Source organism: Rattus norvegicus, chromosome 5 (genome assembly GCF_021556685.1).
Source record: "Rattus norvegicus strain SHRSP/BbbUtx chromosome 5, alternate assembly SHRSP_T2T, whole genome shotgun sequence".
NCBI lineage: Eukaryota > Metazoa > Chordata > Mammalia > Rodentia > Muridae > Rattus > Rattus norvegicus.
The window spans coordinates 93,178,671-93,199,655 of NC_141538.1; positions in this window are offsets into that span (position 1 = coordinate 93,178,671).

The window sequence follows — 20,985 nt, forward strand, 5'->3', positions numbered from 1 at the left end:
ACTCATACACAAATATACACTATACATAAACATACATATTAACCTGCATATATGCATACTTACACACATATTTTAACTCATGGAAATATAAACCACTAAATTGATTTATAACTTGAATGGGGAAGAGATTTTTTCCTTTAGTAATAGACAGCAGGCAAAGTTTGTGATGTCAGTTCTGTAGCAACAGGATGCTTGCTGTGGTTCTGAGTGTGGAGAATTTTACATCAGGTAGAGATGAGAGCTGCACACATATCAGGATGAGAAATGTAATTTAATCGGAATGGCATATGCATTTGACAGCTTCTCTTTGGAGGGTGCCTTTGTTTTTCTGACTAACCTTCATATCTTCTTTCCCAGACAAGGAAGAAAATTCCCTTAATGCTGTTCTAAAACACAATGAAAACCAACTTCCAGGTAAATTATGTAGAGAGATGGTTTCACAAGCTGTGAGAATGAAAGGCCAACTTGGGCAATCTCAAATAGCAATCCCCACATAAGAAGGTTATTTTTCTTTTGAACATGTTTTCAAATGTAGATTTTACATATGCTTTTTACTAATTTAATGACCAGATATTAGGTATTTTAAATGAAATCAGAAAAAATTAAAATACTGTCAGCACAACTGAGCACCAAAAGTACTTGTCTAGAGAACTAATATGATATTAGTTTACAAACTAAATTGGAAACATTCATGAAACTTAAGGACATTTCTTCTCAATTACTGTGGTGGTATGATGGATCATCCTTGATGGTATTTTAATATTACTATTTATTTATTGCAATCACTAGCCCTACTTAATGGTGCAAAATACAGTGTTAAAATGAACCACAACAGCAAATCAAGCCATAGATATTATGGATGGAAAATTTTTATGACAGCACTTGAAGTCAGGACCATTTAGAAGCTGATGCTGCCCTTGTCGCTCCCTCGTTGCAGAGCACAGTTTAGCTCTTGCAACACATATTTGCTATTCACGTTCTCTCATCCAAGACTCTATCAGCAGCTTCCAGTCTAACTATGTAGACATCTTAGTACCTGTAAGCTGTGGCTTCTCTCACACATATCACAGATGTTTATTTTCTATCATAATTGATGTCTCATTGGACATTACTTAACTTATGAGTTTCATAATTGGAGGCTCAAAGACAATAAAGCAATAAGGGTATATGTATAGAAGCATATTTTCTTTCTTGAGAAAAATGGAATATCTATAATATATCTGAAATATAATATGTAGTTTTCTTGGTACATGGTTCATCTATTAGGTAAATGTCAATATTTGTGTTTATGTTTGGATGTAATAGCTTAAACAATAAGGATTTGATAATGGTTGATTATCTTTCAACCTACTCTTCCACTGACTTCATTAATACACATCATTCAAATTGGAAGAGACATGTTTTTCTTTGGGATTTGACTAACGTTTTGCCAAAGAAGCAGCAGAAACTGGGAATTTTTATCCTCAAGCTATGCTTTAAAGATGTTGAGTTTATACCATCTCTGATTGATAGCACTTGACTAACATGGATAAGGACAGTTGACAGAATGGATAGCGAGTTTCTGGAGAGAAATTGAGAAGTGGACTAACATTTCAAATGTAAATAAAAATGCAATTAAAAAACTCATAGCTCTGAGTGCCTGCAGAAAGAAAGAGGAGAGAGCATATATCAGCAGCTTGACAGCACACCTAAAAACTCTAGAACAAAAAAAAAGCAAATACACCCAGGAGTAGTAGAAAGCAGAAAATAATCAAACTCAGGGCTGAAATCAACCAAGTAGAAATGAAAAGGACTATACAAAGAATCAACATAACCAAAAGCTGGTTCTTTGAGAAAATCAACAAGATACGTAAACCCTTAGCCAGACTAACTAGAGGACACAGATAGTGTGTCCAAATAAAAAAATCAGAAATGAAGAGGGAGACATAACTACAGAATCAGAGGAAATTAAAGAAATCCTCAGATCCTACTACAAAAACCTATATTCAACAAAATTTGAAAATCTGGAGGAAATGGACAATTTCCTAGACAGATACCAGGTACTGAAGGTAAATCAAGAACACATAAACTATTTAAACAACCCCATAACTCCTAATGAAATAGAAGCAGTCATTAAAAATCTTCCAACCAAAAAGAGCACAGGTCCAGATGGATTCAGTGCAGAATTCTATCAGACCTTCATAGAAGAACTCATATCAATAATATTCAAACTATTCCACAAAATTGAAACAGACAGAGCACTACCGAATTCCTTCTATGAAACCACAATTACTCTTATACCTAAACCACACAAAGACCCAACAAAGAAAGAGAACTTCAGATCAATTTCCCTTATGAATATCGACGTAAAAATACTCAATAAAATTCTGGCAAACCGAATTCAAGAGCACATCAAAACAATCATCCACCTTGATCAAGTAGGCTTCATCAAAGGGATGCAGGGATGGTTTGATATACGGAAAACCATCAACATAATCCATTATATAAACAAAGTGAAAGAACAAAATCACATGATCATTTCATTAGATGCTGAGAAGTCATTTGATGAAATTCAACAGCCCTTCATGATAAAAGTCCTGGAAAGAACAGGAATTTAAGGCCTATACCTAAACATAGTAAAAGTCATATAGAGCAAACCAGTAGCTAACATTAGTGAAGAGAAACTGGAAGCAATCCCATTACAATCAGGGACTAAACAAGGCTGCCCATTCTCTCCCTACTTATTCAAAATAGTTCTCAAAGTCCAAGCCAGAGCAATCAGATAACAAAAGGAGATCAAAGGGATACAGATTGGAAAGGAAGAAGTCAGAATATTACTATTTGCAGATGATATGATAGTATACTTAAGTGATCCCAAAAGTTCCACCACAGAACTTCCAAACCTGATAAACAACTTCAGCAAAGTGAATGGGTATAAAATTAACTCAAATAAATCAGTAGCCTTCCTCTACACAAAAGAGAAACAGGCTAAGAAAGAAATTTTGGAAACGGCACCTTTCATAACACTCCCAAATAATATAAAATACCTCAGTGTGATTTTAACCAAGCAAGTGAATGTTCTGTATAATGAGAACTTCAAGCCTCTGAGGAAAGAAATTGAAGATTTCAGAAGAAGGACAGTTATCCCATGCTCATGTACTGACAGGATTAATATAGTAAAAAGGGCCATTTTACCAAAAGCAATCTACAGATTCCATGCAATCCCCATCAAAATTCCAATCAAATTCTTCAGAGAGTTAGACAGAAAAATTTTCATATTCATCGGGAATAAAAAAAACCCAGGATGGCTACAACTATCCTCAACAATAAAAGGACATCCGGGAAATCACTATCCCTGAACTAAAGCAGTATTACAGAGCAATAGTGATAAAAACTGTATGGTATTGGTACAGAGACAGACAGATAGACCAGTGGAATAGAACTGAAGGACCAGAAATGAACCCACACACCTATGGTCAGTTGATTTTTGACAAAGGAGCCAAAACCATAGCATTTTCAGCAAATGGTGCTGGTTCAACTGGAGGTCAGCATGTAGAGGAATACAGATCGATCCATTCTTATCACCCTGTACAAAGCTTAAGTCCAAGTGGATCAAGGACCTCCACATCAAACCAGATACACTCAAACTAATAGAAGAAAAAGTGGGGAAGAATCTCGAACACATGGACACTGGAGTAAATTTCCTAAACAAAGCACCAAAGGCTTATGCTCTAAGACAGGAATTGACAAATGGAATCTCATAAAACTGCAAAGCTTCTGTAAGGCAAAGGACACTATTGTTAGGACAAAACAGCAACCAACAGATTAGAAAAAGATCTTTACAAACCCTACCACAGATAGAGGGCTTATATCCAAAATATACAAAGAACTCAAGAAGTTATACTGCAGGGAGAAAAATAACCGTATTAAAAATGGGGTTCACAGCTAAACAAAGAATTCACAACTGAGGAATGTCAAAAGGCTGAGAAACACCTAAAGAAATGTTCAACATCTTAAGTCATAAGGTAAGGGAAATGCAAATCAAAACAACCCTGAGATCCCACCTCACACCAGTCAGAATGGCTAAGATCAAAAACTCCAGCAACAGCAGATGCTGGCGAGGATGTGGAGAAAAAGGAACACTCCTCTATTGTTGGTGGGATTGCAGACTGGTACAGCCATTCTGGAAATCAGTCTGGAGTTTCCTCAGAAAAATGGGCATTGCACTACCTGAGGAACCAGCTATACCTCCCTTGCACATATACCCAAAAGATGCTCCAACATATAAAAAAGACACATGGTCCACTATGTTCATAACAGCCTTATTTATAGTAGCCAGAAGCTGGAAAGAACTCAGATGCCCTTCAACAGAAGAATTGATACAGAAAATGTGGTACATCTACACAATGGATTACTACTCAGCTATCAAAAAATGACTTTATGGAATTCATAGGCAAATGGATGGAGCGGGAAAATATCATCCTGAGTGAGGTAACTCAATCACAGAAAAACACACATGGTATGCACTCATTGATAAGTGGCTATTAGCCCAAATGCTTGAATTACCCTAGATGCACAGAACACATGAAACTCAAGAACGATGACCAAAATGTGAATGTTTCACTCCTTCTTTAAAAAGGGAACAAGAATACCATTAGAAAGGAATAGGGAGGCAAAATTTAGAACAGAGTCTGAAGGAACACCGAATCAGAGCCTTCCTCACATGTGGCCCATAAATATAGAGCCACCAAACTAGATAAGATGGATGAAGCAAAGAAGTGCAGGCTGATAGGAACCAGATGTAGATCTCTCCTGAGAGACACAGCCAGAATACAGCAAATACATAGGCAAATGCCAGCAGCAAACCACTGAACTGAGAATGGGACCCCCTTGAAGGAATCAGAGAAAGGACTGAAAGAGCTGTAGGGGCTTGAGACCCCATATGAACAACAATGTCAACCAACCAGGGCCTCCAGGGACTAAGCCATTACTCAAAGACTGTACATGGACTGATCCTGGACTCCAACTGCACAGGTAGCAGTGAATAGCCTAGTAAGGGCACCAGTGGAAGGGAAAGCCCCTGGTCCTGCCAAGGCTAGACCCTCAGTGAACAGGATTGTTGGGGGAGAGCGGTAATGGGGGTAGGATTGGGAAGGGAACACCCATATAGAAGGGGTGGGGGAGAGGTTAGGGGGATGTTGACCTGGAAACTGGGAAAGGGAATAACATTTCTAATGTAAATAAGAAATACCCAAATTAATAAAGATGGAAAAAATTTTAAAAATTAATTAATTAACTAATTAATTAATTAAAGAAAAAAGAGTAGTTGGTTCTACTCTGTCAGATAAAGTCTCAAAATGTTCAAAGATTTATACATATTGCTCTTAGCTCTAGTGCTTATTTGAGAATATGTATTGTATGACACACTAAGGAGAAATGAGCAAATTTTACTAATATGATTGAGGTTTGTGCAGTGCTAATATCTGTACATCATTTAACACATTAAAGATAACTCAAAGGGGGTGCCAAATGTGTCATTGTCTCTTGGATTAACATGACAAGGACAATTCTAAAGTTTAGTTTTTCTACTTCTTTCTCTGTAACTTCTCTCTGTTTGTGGTTACTTGCCTATCTGTAATAAGTTTCTGATTTTTCTATCCCTGTTGCTGTGTCCTTCTGTCTTTGTCTGAATATGTGGCTATACATATTTTTGCCTTATATCTGTTCCTAACTTAGATTTTTCCTTGTATTTATTGAACATCACAGAAAGCATGTTATTGGAGAGAAGTGAAGGATATTTTGCAGAAGTCTTGAAGAGAGTTTTACAAGGAAAGAAATCATCTTATCGATGTCAACTAATCCAGAGGCACTCAGTACTGCAAACAAATGGTTATCAACCTATCCCCACGTGGTTGGTAACAGTTATGGGAGATATTTCTTTTAAGGTTCTTCAAGCCTTTTAGTTATCTTTAACAAATTATGACCATAACATTTGTGCTTATATGTATGTGTGTAAGCTTGTGCATTAGGATTTATTTTGACGTCAGAGGATGGAATAGGGTGCTTTTCTTAGAGTGGTCCACCTTACTTTTTAAAATAGGCTGTCTTGCTGAAACTGTAGCTTATGGATTTGGCCAGGAGGGCTAGCCAGTGGGCTCCAGGGAGCAGCCTAAACCCCTTCCCTCCAGTGTTGAGAGTACACGTATACACGCTTGTACTCTGCTTTATGTTTAGGAGCTAAGAATCAGGCATGGATTAAGAATCAGGCATTGCTCTGGGGCAATCAACAAAATATCTGAGTAACCTTTTGTCTTTAAACTAATCCCAGTTCTACAATCCCTTGTTTTAGTAATTGACATATTGTACATAATTACTAAATATATTTTAAACTTCTGCTAGCAGAGGTCAATATCAAATCTGGTTCATATGTTTTTCTTCCCATATCACACAGGAGAGACTTACACTGCCAGGTGGTAGATGAGGACTCCTACTGTCCTACTTATTAACACGTGTTGGCAAATCCATGTTCCTCATTATCTGGGTAGTTTAAAACTTGCAGTCTTCATTGTGGCTTGATGAAATTCTCTGGTACAAAAAATTATTAGAAAGAATCTCATCAGCCTAGAGTCTATATGTAGCTCTATACTCCTGTCATGCCATTATCACAAAACCTATGATTTTCCTCTACTCTTCCCTTTGTCCTTCCTGTTCTTCAATGCAGGAGCAGAGTCAAGAAACTGCATTTTTTTTCATTTTCTGCCATGGATCTACAATAAAGCATGAGTTTTCCTTTCCATGTTCCACTTCCTCCATTGCATATACCTATTATCTCACTAGTGGACAAACAGCTTTTCAAATATTTGTTCCTCATGTCAACTATCCCTATCAAGCCTTGCAATTTCTATCACGCTGCACACATCAGTTTAAAGCATAACATCATTAATACCTTCAGTACACTAATTGATGTTTCACACATGAATGAATTAATGGAATGTGTTACTGTGTTTGCTCACAGGACATTATCAATCTACCCCATGCTGCATCCCTGAAGCTATAAAGAGCCTGAAAACTGCTAGCTATCATATGAGCCCTTGGTTCCACCTCAGTAACTTTAAGCTCAAGTTTTCACGGAAGCATCCCTCAAGTGCAAAGAAGACACATGCCTCTGAGGGCTGGGGTCCTGCTTCAGTTATCATAAAGAGTGACAAGAGGCAATAGCTAGAAATGTGGGGCAGAGGGATTGATCTCAGCAAAGAGGCAAAACCCAGTCAGGAAGAAATAAGAAAGAACGCCATTGTAATAATTCACTCAGCTTCTCCCTTTTGTCTGTGGTTTGCTTAATGAGGACAGTATTGGTTTTCTCTCCTATCATGCCAGTCTTGGTCTGCTTTTCTCATGGCACAACTGACATTTTACCTTTAAGAAGTTTGTGTGCACAGTGTTTAAATAAACTTTCTTATGCCTGAAAGAAATCTTTCAAGCTGATTTGCCCAATGAATCCCATTCTGAACTCTCAGCCATACTGCACAGGTTGCCTAAATAGAGTTGTAACAGTACTCTGTTTGTCTAGCTGCTCTGCAAAATAAAAAGAAAAGCAAAAGTAATTCCATTTCAACAACAGGATTTCTTCTTAATTAAAATTGAAAGCTTTCACAACAGGTTCTTAAATCCTCTCCTGGAGACATGGATTTTTCTTTTACTATGTAGCTAAGCATAAACTCTGAGGTATTTGGCTTAATAGCAGAAAAGAGCATGGAATAGGCAAAGACTTTCAGTCCACAGTTGAGGAAGTCTTTGTTATTTGGCTAGTTTTTAGTATGTTAACTGCTCTTGCACTAACTTCCCTGTGGTGTCTTTCCCCCCTAAGTTGAGACCAATAGGATCCAGCATAAAGGGCACAGTCACCTGTGGCAGTGAACTACAGCACAGCAGTAGTCAATAGTGTACTCTACAACTCCCTTTATTTATGTCCTGGGGAGCCAGCTTAAAAGTAGGAACTAAATGTAACTTTTGAATGTTTCTAGTCACTAAACCTGTACCCTAAACACAAGTTGACAACCACAATTAAGTATCTAATCAAAAATCTTGTTTGAAAATAAAAATTCAGAGCTTAACTCTTTCCTGAACTATGTGGATTATAATAAAACCTTTAAAAATGATGATACTCTCTTTACAAGCACAACCACACATAGCATGTCCTTGACGTTAGGCAGAAACAGATAGTAGAACTATAATCACAGAGGATAGTTTCCATTAAGAGAAAATAGAGTTTTATTCAATTATAACAAAAGAAAAGGGTTCTTATAAGGATGTCAAGACCCATGTCAGTTCAATTTGAGTAAATTGAAATGGTGATTATCCTAAATGGATAACTAGAATGTGTATGTATGTATCAGTGATTATTTTTGTTGACATAATGATGAAGCAGCTGTTTCAATGAAGGCCGTGTGGAACAGAAATGCAAGTAATCTCTAAGATCTATGGTGACTTCCAACTAACAGCAAAACTTAGATTATCAGTCATGTATCAGTTGTAATCCTCAAAGCAAGATAGGAAAGCAGCTGAGCATACTCCAAATTCTGCATGGTCATGTCTGATTTCAAATCAGTCTTCAGATCTCCAACTCCATTTTCATCTTTGTTGACTACGACAAACGTCTTTCTCCTGGACTGATTTCATTCCCCTTTAGCAGCTTTCCTCAGTAGATAACCCACAATTCTGGCATCTCAAACACATTGGGGGCTCCAAGGCAACTTCAATGTTACAGCTTCTTTTTTCAATGTCTAGGATCCATACATGATCTTCTGCGCTCCTCCAAAAAGCTGGTGTCACTTCTCCAGCTCTGCCCTCTGTAGCATTCTAAGCTCAGGTTGATCCACTCCATTGTTGCCACTGTTCGTGGTGATCATCCCATGGTACTGGCATTTCTGCTGCAACTAGGATTCACCAATAGCCTCTTATAAGCTCTCTTCATGGGACCAAGACCCAAATTCTTTAGATGACTCCTTTTGTACTGGGCCATCAACTGCAACTGAGTGAGACTGCACCTTCACCAATGGCCCTGAATGGCCTCTCCCAGTGTCAAGCCTCAGCTGCTCTTCATAACCCCTTCATTTCTTCAAAACCAGATTACCTGGGTGACTCTTACACATTACCATGTACAACTGCAGCATGAGGTACAACTTTGTCTATCACCAGAACACAGCTTCTTTTGTGCTCTCAGAACATATTTGCCAGAAGATTTTATCTCAGTGATGCTGGTCTCTTCTGAATCACCACTAATTTCTTAGCTCCAGCTAAGCAGCATCAATGGTCCCAGTAGTTCCCTCTATTTTCGACTATAAAGCCAGAAACACATGGCCGAAGCTGCCAAAGTTCTGCTGCCTACAGCAGCTGGAGAGTGCACCCCTTGTTTTATTATGTTCTCACTAGCTCCCTTTTTGCCAACTTCTTCACTGTCTAAGCTTGGCTGTCCTGGATTTTACTCTGTAGATTGACTTTGAACTCAGAGGTCTCCACGAATTCCTCAGGAGATTAAAGGTGTGTGCCACCATGCCTGGATTTAAGATTTTTCTTTTTCTACTTAGAACTCGCTCTGTTCTAGGCTGTCCTTGAAATCAAGAGATCTGTTTGTCTTTGTCTGCTAGGATTTTAAAGGCTTACATTACCATGCCTAAACCTAAATTTACCTGGGCGAGATCTTGCCCCAAGTTCACGACTCCTTAATTCAATTAAATATCTTTGAACACAGGACTCAGCCCCAATTCACTTCTTGGTGCCCTCTTACTACCATATATTTTACATTTTTTTCCTTTCTCAGCTTACCCTGGTATAAAATGCTCTTCATGAGACTTCACCAGAGAAGAAAATCTGTGATGGGTGTTTCTGAGACATCCTTTGTCAATGCAATAAATCTGAATCTCTTTGCCTTAGCCTCAGGCAGACTCTAGAGACAAGGGCAAAAATTAGCCACATTGTCACCAAAATACCACAAAACAATCTTTATGCCACATACTGTAATTCTCTGAAACCTCTTGGGCCAGGTCTGCATAGTTCAAATTACTCTTGACAACAAAGTCTTCAATATTTCTACTAGGATGGCCAATTAAGTCCCATTTAAAGCATTCTACTGTTTTCCAAATACAACATCCCAAAAATCTATTTTCCTCCAAACAAAACCATGATCAGGTCCATCACAGCAATATCCCAGTGCATGGTACTATCACACAGTGGCTAGTCCCAGGGTCTGTTTCCCAATACATACTACAAAGACTTGAGATGGTGTGTCTTGGAAGCATGACAGTGAGATTCTGAGGTTGTATTCAAAGTTCTAGTTTTTGTACTATTCTTTTGGGTGTTAGCTTGGACTCTCTGGGTTAGCAGTTTTACATAGATTCATTAATATATCAGAACCATCTTGAAACTGGTTCATTAACATATCAGAAGCTAACTTAGGCTTGACTCATATTAAAGCTGTTGGGCTTCTTAACACATCTTGCTAACATTACATTTTTCCAACACACACACACACACACACACACACACACACACACACACACACACACAAGGTTTTCAAGTAACAAAAAATAGTTTTGCTTATATTCCTAACAATTCCTTCATTAAAATAATTTGTTATGAAATAGGAAGGTCATTTAAAATTCTGTTAAGTATCATTCAACTATTAAACATACACATTTAGTTAGTGATTCAGGAAGGCAGTTTTTTAAAACTATACAAACTCAATGCATAGCATTACAGTTTAGGGGTGTATTCTTAAGAATGGAACATTTGGATGGAGAAAAAAATGAAACAAGATTACTTAGTCATGAGTTTTTAAGTATTCTTGAAAGATAATGGACAGTTGGAACTTATGACCCTATTTTTCACTTTCTATAGTCAAGGAAAGTTAAAAGTTAAAAGGGAAAAACAAAGAGCTAAACTATTTATAAACCACAAAACTGTTTCTCCAAGTATTGGGTTCTTTAATCATGGTATTTGTTTTTTTTTTTTTGGTTCTTTTTTTCGGAGCTGGGGACCGAACCCAGGGCCTTGCGCTTCCTAGGTGAGCGCTCTACCACTGAGCTAAATCCCCAGCCCCCATGGTATTTGTTAAAAAAATGCAACTTTTATGCAAAATCTGCATGCTGTGACTTAATTGGATAGTTCAGAGGTCAAGGTCTATAATTTCCTAACAACAATTATAAGGCCCTAGGTATGATCCCTAGAACCAAAAATTGTACTTTTATTTTCAGAAATGCATAAGTGTGTATCCATGGGAATGTAGAATATAAGCATGCCTACTAAATGTATATATGCACTTACATGCTAAATATGTTTGTATGTGTGTATCATGACTTCCTCCAGGGTTCAATTCTGTATATTCATTTAGTTGTGTAGTCTGATTTCCATTGAGGGAAATCTTCTTTAAGTATTAAACTGTTTACTCACATAAACTAGAGGCTTAAACTCCTAGTATGGAAGGACTGAGGTGACAGATCCCTTAATAGGTGAAGCATACTGTTAGGTATATTAAGTAATTAGGTCTTGGATACTCCATACTCATGACTGGATAAATGCTAGCTTTCAGGAGAGAGCTAGACTAATAGTAGACATTTTTCAATAAGAAATGATTTCTATAAAACACTAAGCAAACTTCTCCTTCCCAATCTATTGCTTCCCAGCTCACAATGTCTCTTGTCTGCACACTGCTCTATCCTTTTCTACAGTCTCACCAAGTTGTAATACAGCCAAGGGTAATCTTGCTAGAGTGTCTCTGTGTGATGCAGCAATTTTCCGGTCTCCAAACTTGTGAGCCAAATATTCTCTTTTCTTTATAGAGAGATATTAGACATTTTGTTACAGCAACAGGAAAAGACTAAAATAACTGTTCGTCCTTTCTTTACCAAAATCATTGCTCTCTGGACATTTATTGGAAAAGTGCAGCATATCAGAGAGGTCACCACTAGGAGGAAAAAGGAACAAGAAGTCAGTATGCTTTTCTCTGGTTGTCTATTTGCTAGAGAGTCTTTCAGTGTTGTCTACTGCTCCACTAAATAGCTCCCGTATTTTTTTAAAGAGACTATTTTATAAGATTTTTTTCTGAGTTCCAAGAACAAGTTAAGCAATTTAATGCTTGTTACTTGTCTTCTTTGGACACGGCACCTATTGACTCAGGTATGGTACACCATGTTCCTTAACAATCCTGTCCATAAGACTTGCATTCACACCTTGGTACAGTTCTGTGTGCTTATCTAATATGCCCCCAATTCACCATAAATTGTTGTGGATTCTCAACAAAGAGCTGGAACACTGAGGCATTTTTGGAAAAATAGATATTAATTATACTAATATCTAATCAGCAGAGCTTCTGTTTAAAAAGGAAAGAAAGAAATGAAAATGGAACTTCATGTACAGTGAGCATGAGCCTTTTGTATTATGTTTAATTCTTTGTCTTGAAGACATGTAGCATATTACCAAAATGGGTAGGATTCTAATATGAATGAAGGGAGAACAAAAATTCTGCAATACAGATGTCATGGACAGTCTTATTAACACTGTTAATAGGACATTGGTTAATCTGTGTAACTGTTTATTTATGGGTTTTTTCTGCAGTACATGACATGACAAGCAAATAGCACATAGCCATTATAAGTAGATGCCAGTGGAAAGATAATTATTGTTTTTCTGGATAATTGTTTGTGTGTGTGTGTGTGTGTGTGTGTGTGAGTGTGCGCACACACACACACACACACACACACACACACATATATATGAATAGAAAATATATATGTGTGTTATATATAAAGACATGTAAAGAATGGGAAATATGTAGATAGATGATAGACTGATTAAAAGAGGATAGATAGATAGATAGATAGATAGATAGATAGATAGATAGATAGTTGGAAACCTGCTAAAGATACATCTGTGTCTTAGGTAAATAATAATCTACACATAGCTTATGCAGAGAAAAGAGGTTTGGAATTAGGTGTGTCAGGCAAATACTGGGCCACAAACCATCCCTTTTGCTAGTAAACATTGAGAGAATACAGCCCATAAGCCTTTGGATAAAATCCTAGAATCCCCAGGCACCAGAACTCTTCTAAAATTCTTCACTTTTAAAATTATACCAAAATGTTATATCACTATTTGGCACATTAAGCTATTCTAGTTACCTGGATATTTGTATATATGTGAGACTGTGAGCAAGTCAAGAAAAACAAGCACAGTGTTTGTTTTTAAATTTATATCGCTGACATAGAACAGTGAAGCTGTCACAGAACAGACATGATTAGTTACTAACTGCAACTCTGAATGAATGAGCACTAAAGTAGAGACTCTAAACAGAGGGAATTTCACTTACCATCTGGTCTCTAAAACCAGCAACACCAAGTCCAGATATGACCTTGGTGTTATAGAAAATGCTCTTTCTCATCTAAATCACTCCCATCTGCCTGTCTACTATTAACATAAGGTCTTGAGGCTGAGACACACCCTCATTTGTTAAGGGGGGGAGAAAGAGTGAAGCAGATGGTAAATTAAGGTAGGAAAGCTCATTAATTCCTAATGGAGGTTTCCTCCTGGATGTAATTAGAAGAAAAAAGAGAGAGAGCCAATGGATGGGTGTCTGGGAATTGAAATCAGCAGCTGGAAGAGTTTATGAAAAGTATAAGCCCTCAGGGAGCTTCCTACTCCAACACCCATACCTCATAAGTACACAAAACTCTAAGAGGCAAAACACTTCTGCTCACATAATTCCAAAGGAGGCTCAGGGAACAATTACAACACATACAATACATCGGGGAAAGATTTTTATCTTTGTAATGATTTGGAGATCTGGCTATAAGTGGGGAGGATTTTAAATCAAATTCTAAGATCATATGCCAGTTCACCTAGCTGACTTCTGTGCAACAAACTTCCTGTTTGTCTGCTCTTGCCACTGTCAGTCCCTTACAGAACTTCCATTTGTGTCTGTTTTCAATTGGCAAAAGGGACACAAAGCTGCTAATAACCAAGCTTAGGCTTTTATGTTTGTAAAGTCCTACAAAAACAGCAGCAGCAGCAACAAGAACAAGAACAACAAGAACAACAACAACAACAACAAAATTGTGATCCATTAAGTATTCCAATCAGAAAGGGAATCTCTTCTCCTAAGTCGAGTTAACATTATTCAACTTCTTACCACTATTCCCAACATAAAAGATAAATATTCCCATATACAGTACAGGGGTTTGCATATGAAATGCCCCCATTCATTTCCCAGTCATTTGAACATTTGGTACCCAGTTGGAGTTGCTATTGGAGGGTGGTTGAAGAGGTACAGCATTGCTGTACAGGAACTGGCTTTAATGTATATAGGTTCACTCATCTTCCTTTTTTTTTCTGCTTCCTACTTGGAGTTGAAATGAGATCTCTCACCATGAGTTCCTCTTTGGAACTCACTCTAAGTCCAAATACACTCTTCCTTCTATATGTTGCTTTGGCCATGGTATAACCAGTGCCAAACAGAAATATAAGCATTATGCATAATTTCAAAGAATTTTAGAGGCAAAAACTATACTGTGATCTGCCAAGAAGTATGAAGTAACCATCAAAAATATCACCATTAATTAATTAATTAGCAAAGGATTGTTAGAAACTTGAGTGTTCCTAGGTAATTCAAAAAAGAAGTTGAAAACTACTTAAAAAGTGACTTCTTGTGTCAACATTAGCCCCTTGACATCTTCCTCTTCTTTCAATTGTACATAGCTGATGCCGATTAAGAGTGAGTAGAAATGAGCAAAGAAAATGCTGTTTAACCTGCATCCATTGCCTGTGACCATTTATTTCTCAATGTGTTTTTATCCTCAAAGAAACATTCATCCAACATTATTATTGGACCAATGTCCAGATGCACTTTATTAATTCATCCATGAATTCATAGACATCAATGTGTTTCTTGAAATAGGAGGGTATGTATTACAGTAATCCTAAAGTAACTCCACGCATTATATCTTCAAAGTGAATACAACAACACTGAATGTCTTCTATTATTTCTTTCATCTCAGTGTCACCAGATATAACATTTATTTATGTAGCCATTTACACAGATTAGTTTAAAGGTATTGAGTCCTTTGGTTGTATGAGTTCTACTATGGTATTTTTTAAGATGAATTATCTGTAAGTCTTACTGAAAATTGTTGTGATTTGTCAGCTTTATCAGTTCACTCCTCCTACTAGTTATGCCTTCCTGAGATCTGTTATGGCCATGATGGCATTAGATGCTAATACCACAAAAAGGTTCTAAACTTGGTATGAAACTTGTTTATTTTTTGCTGCTAGAAACTAAATACTATATAGTTAATTATTAACTTAGTCACTGTCTTTAGAAAATTATCACTACTTTAAAGTGATGAAAAGTTCATTTTAAATGTTCATTTTATTTCAGGCAGGTTGTGAAGCAAGCAATGTTTTCTTCCTCCAAATTTACTAACCATCTTTTAATAAATATACATGTCTCAGATGAAGAATTTGAATAAATGAAACACTACTTAGGAATGTCCATTGATTTACTACATAATTTTAATGGTAATTAGAAACAAAATGTTCAACAATATCCTGGTTTTTGACTAGTATTGTAGCATGAGATAAAATCAGAAAGCAGCTATGGCCATTCATTTATTTTCATATGTCCTAACTACAGAAAATAATACATTCTATCTTCTATTTAAAAAAGGAGAGAAAGAAATGATTTATACATAAAGATCAGCACAACTGAGGTTATTTTCGTTTTCTTACGGTTAATTAGTGGCTTGAAATGAAAGAGTTTAAGAGTCAATATTTACCTGTAGTAAGAAAATTTGTTGGAAGCATTACTGGAACTAAACGATTAACTATGAATAAATATTACACAAACTTGGCAAAAGCTGCAAAGATTGGAGATGGAGAAAGCCCATGTGCACAGATGGCAGCTTTCCAGACCCTCAGAGTGCAATTCACCTTTCCTCTTCTTTTCAAAGCCCTCACTTTGTGATGTAAGGTTAAAGTCTTCTCTTAAATTTTTGACAGAAAAGGATGTCTGTCAATCTGGGTTTGTTCAAGTGTTTTATAAGGACACATTTATCAGGTTAAGTCTATTCAAAGTCTGCCTCCTTATTAAGATTGTTTTGATAATTGTCTTATAGTTAGTGTTTCATTGCTGTGAAGCGATACCATGGCCAAAGCAACTCATATAAAGGTAAACATTTAATTCAGGCTGGCTTGCTGTTTTAAAGTCCACTATCATCATGGTGGGAAAGTATGGCAGCATGCAGACAGACATGATGCTGGAGGGGCTGAGAATTCTACATCTTGAGTCAAAGGCAACCAGGAGAAAAAATTTCTCTTTCACACTCAGTGGAGCTTGAGCACAGGATGTCAAAGCTGACCCCCAGGTGAGGCACTTCCTCTGACAGGGCCACACCTACTCCAACAAGGCCAAACCTCCTAATCGTGATACTTCCCATGGGCCAAGCATAATCAAACCACCACAATAATGAAGCATATCTTCACAAGTCCCTGAATGTCTCATTTCTAAAGGTACTTTTTTATTGAGTACTGAGTTTCAGAATTTTTTTATTGCTCAGAAGAACAAAAATATTTGAGGTCATCTAGTATCTAGTGACAGCAATTTAAAGGAAAGACTTGACTCAGAATACAAAAAGAAAATTAATTTTTAAAAAGATACAAGTTAACAAAATGATAGGATGCTGTGCTCTGAACTGGTAATTTGGTAGCCTTGAATAATGTTTGGTAAAGAGAGGTAATATTATGTGATTGTCTTTTCTAGTTTCAACTTGATTGTTAAACTTTATGAATCACAAATTTGTACTTTTTAGATTATTTTTACATAAAGCTTGCTCTAATTATTAATGGTTTTTATTAACACAGAAAATCAAAAAACTATGTTTGAAATATGGGCTTGCTTATTCATATTTTAGGCATAGCCTAAGGTCAGTTTTGGATACTGTAGGATTATGTTTACTTTTCAGGAATATTGAACCTGGCTGGTAATACTCAGAAAAGCAAACATGTCTTCTAAAAAATGCTGCCAAAATTCTTACAGTCTTTTAGGTCAAATGTCCATGTGTTCTTGGGCCAGAGTGGTAGAATACAGTTAGACAACCAACATCCATGATCAAAAGCTGAAGCAGGAATTCTCCATGGAATTCAAAGTGTAAGGCTTTAGGGCTGAGCAAAGTCTAAAATAGGACAAAAAATATGTATCCATCACAAAGGGAATGATGTACTTGCCACCCTACTCCCTGCTGTGATGATAATGGCCTAAACTTTTGAAACTGAAAGCAAGTCAGTAAACAGCACCCTCCATGGCCTCTGAATCTGCTCCTGCATCAAGCTCCTTATGAAATAAACTTTTTGCCAGGGTGTTCCATCACAGTAAATGTAACCCTAGGACAGTGTCCAATGAAAGATGTCATATGGGACGAGAAAAGAAGGGCTATAGCCAGTAAAAACTCTTGTAAAATAAGTCTTCTGCTCTTGATCAAAAGCTGAGCAAACGTTGCTGCTTGTTATCAACAAAAAACAGAACAACTAAATAAAATGGAATAAAACAGGAAATTTAAATATACATTCTTGAGTAGCATTTATGGTTATGAAACATAGACTAATAAGTTAGAGTAATCTCATATTCTTGCATTATACCCAAAATTCTTTAAAATGCTATAAGCAAATGATATTTATATTTATGCTATAGAATAATCTGAATTAGAAAAATATGTTGTTTATTTTAAATTTATATTTTATATTATTTATATTTATTTTATAAAGAAAATAAACCAGTTCTACAAAAATAATATGTGGGAAAATATTCTTGATTTGATACATGCTCTATTTTCAAGGTAGAAGAGACTTTTTTTTTTGGTTCTTTTTTTCGGAGCTGGGGACCAAACCCAGGGCCTTGCGCTTCCTAGGTAAGCGCTCTACCACTGAGCTAAATCCCCAGCCCCAGTAGAAGAGACTTTTAATGTGCCAGTTGGTTTGTTACTTAAATGACTTAACTTATATTATAACTAAGCCATGCTAAATTCATTGAGCATAAATGATTGAGCTATGAGCATTTCTTACTCTTACAAACCAAGCATGTGGTTCAAGAATCCTCTACATGAAGGCATGTGAGTCTAGGAAAACACATTTTATCATACCTCTCTGTACATTCCTGAACCAGTATCTCATACATACTAGCCAAATGCCTACCTCTCTGAAAAAAAATCTATTTTGACATAGAAATAAAGCATTATTGGCACCTGACCACACTATTGAATAAGTTCGCTATTCCTAATAACTCTTGATATATTACCTCTAAAAGATCACACTTACTTAACTTTGTCATTTTCATTCATTATTGAATCTGTATGGAAAACACAAATGACACTGTTCTATAGGAAAAGTCTATTACAGACAAACACTCAACTGTTAGATGTGGTACCTGATTAGAGAAATCACTGTTTGCTACATAGTGTTGATCTTCATTAAGAGAAAGTAAGAGTGAAATAACATCATGAATTGTGTGAACCAAGAGACCTGGTGGAAATGGTTGTGTTGAAACATGCACCTAGCATTTTCATTCTGTACATGAAGACTAAAAGCTTCTCTGTCAATATAAATTGATTCAAAGGTTGAAAATTTCTCCTTCCTTAAGTAATTTTCAAACCCTGCATTTTAGTGGGACTTCCATATCACCTTATACTTGCAATCTGTCTTATGGAGCATGAAGCATGTGGGTTTATTTTTAGTCATATATATTAAGGTATAATTTACAGTGATCAATATTCATTCTTCATAGTGCATACTACTAGGAATTTTGACAAGCAGATGTCATGCAACAGTTTCCATAATCAAGATGAGGCTAACTGTGCCTTTTAAAACTTTCCATGCCCCTTTAAATGTGTCATTTGCTTTTAGTTTTCCTTAGCCCAAAATGTTATACAACTGTAACCAAAGCTTATGTGTACAAATTTATTTTGGATTTGCTTATATAGCACAGGGCATTTGATATGTGACATGTCTCTGCATATCAGTCACTCAAGAATTATGAATGGGGTGGGTGGATGGGTGGGGGAACACACTCATAAAAGAAGGGGGATGGGTAGTAGGATGGGGGTTTATGGATGGGAAACCAGGAAAGGGAATAACATTTGAAATGTAAATAAAAAGTATCTTGTTTTAAAAAAGAAAGAATAAGTTATTATGTACATAAAAAATATAGATTAGGATGTTTTTCTTCTGAGACTTCCTTACTTTCTAAAGGAAAAGTTAATTTATAAAAGAACAATTGGACCTTTGGAAGCTTTGCCAGTTGTAGATGAGGTAAGAATATAGGTGCATCTGCACTGGAGGTGTGCATGCCCATACAGGATCATAAACAGTTCATACAGACCTCAGACATTTGCTCATAAAACCTAAGTGTTTATTTATTCGGCTATTGGACACTAAAATTAATCACTAACCATTAGGCAAAGCCTGACTATGTTTTTAATTATATTTTCACTACTATAATAGAGACATCCATATTTATGACTTGAGTATATAAAATATTAGTTTTCTTATCTGACTCCCAGCTCATAAGATTACCATTCAGGCAGCACAGACGTGTAGGTAGATCTCCTAACATAGGAGATGATGGATGGGATTCCCTATTTCATTGTCCATGCCCAATCTTCATGGACTGTAGTCTCCTCACACATTAGCTTTCTCATTTATTCAACAACTAACACAGATTATATTATTACTGAAGTAAACAGTTAAAATGGAGTTTTTCTATAAGTATTAATGAAAATCTGTGAAGTGATGTAAAAACAACAACAAAAATGTGTGCAGTAATTTCAAGACTCTGATTCCATACATCACTCCTACTCATACTGAATATCTAAGCATAAGTAGTGGGTCCCATGTGTGTTCATATATTCTTTTTGGAAGCCCTGTACCTGTAGTAAATGTCCTTTGTTAAGCAAGAACAAATCCAGTGTGATATATTTCCTACTGAGCTTACATTTGGCAAGTGGGGTATGCCTCCTTTTCTTGGGTTCTAAAAACTGAAATACAAACTTGGCCTCTCAAAAGTTGAAGAAGGTGTTTACAATAGAAAATATGCACAGCATCACTGTGTGACTGTCTTAACTAACCAGTTGCTTTAGGGCTTTGTGTAGACACACTTCACATTTTTTAAGGAGATAAGCTTCTTCTGATCCTTGGTCACTGTGCCCCCTGACAAGACAGTTGCCCTCTGTGGGGTTAATCACTTAACCTATTTGAAAGAGGCTACAGTGGTTATCTTGCTTCCGTTTAATAAAGCTATCAACAGAATTAATGAAAGGAACCCTCTAGAAGGCTCCATATTCTTTCCAACAGGCAGCAGCAGAACAGCAGGTGCTCTGTGTGAACATACATTTGTCTTCCTCTTATGGACTCATTCTGAAGGACATCCAGCATCTAGCATGTAACTAATGGGCTGATTATGTTGTCACTCTTGAGCTCTTTGCCAGATTGTGGGAAAGAGTTTTCTTGGAAACCTTAGTTTCCAAACTTTCTCCAGCTATGCAGTTTAATTATATCTAGCAAAATGACAACAGAGCTCATAATTAGCCTGGAGATTGATTACTGCTGAATCAATCCAAACACAGGTGCTTGGGCAAAAAGAAGAGTTTTCTCAACACCTGGCAAAAGGTGGACAAGAAATATAGTTTATGACTCTTCCCATGAGCTTAAACATATAATCTGTGCAAAATGTCTTGGACCTTCTTTGCCAAGCTGTCCATAAGTATTTCGAAAAGAACCAAACCTCAATCAAAATAGTGATATTATATTTGGTACATTACATATACTAACATCTACAACGGTTGTAACAAATATTCCTTTTACACAAATGCCTAAAATTGGGATTCATTTTCCCTTCATTTAATTAAAAAAAAAATTACCCCACAATCAGTATGCTTCTTCACAAGTGAACTATAAATGGAAGATACTGTT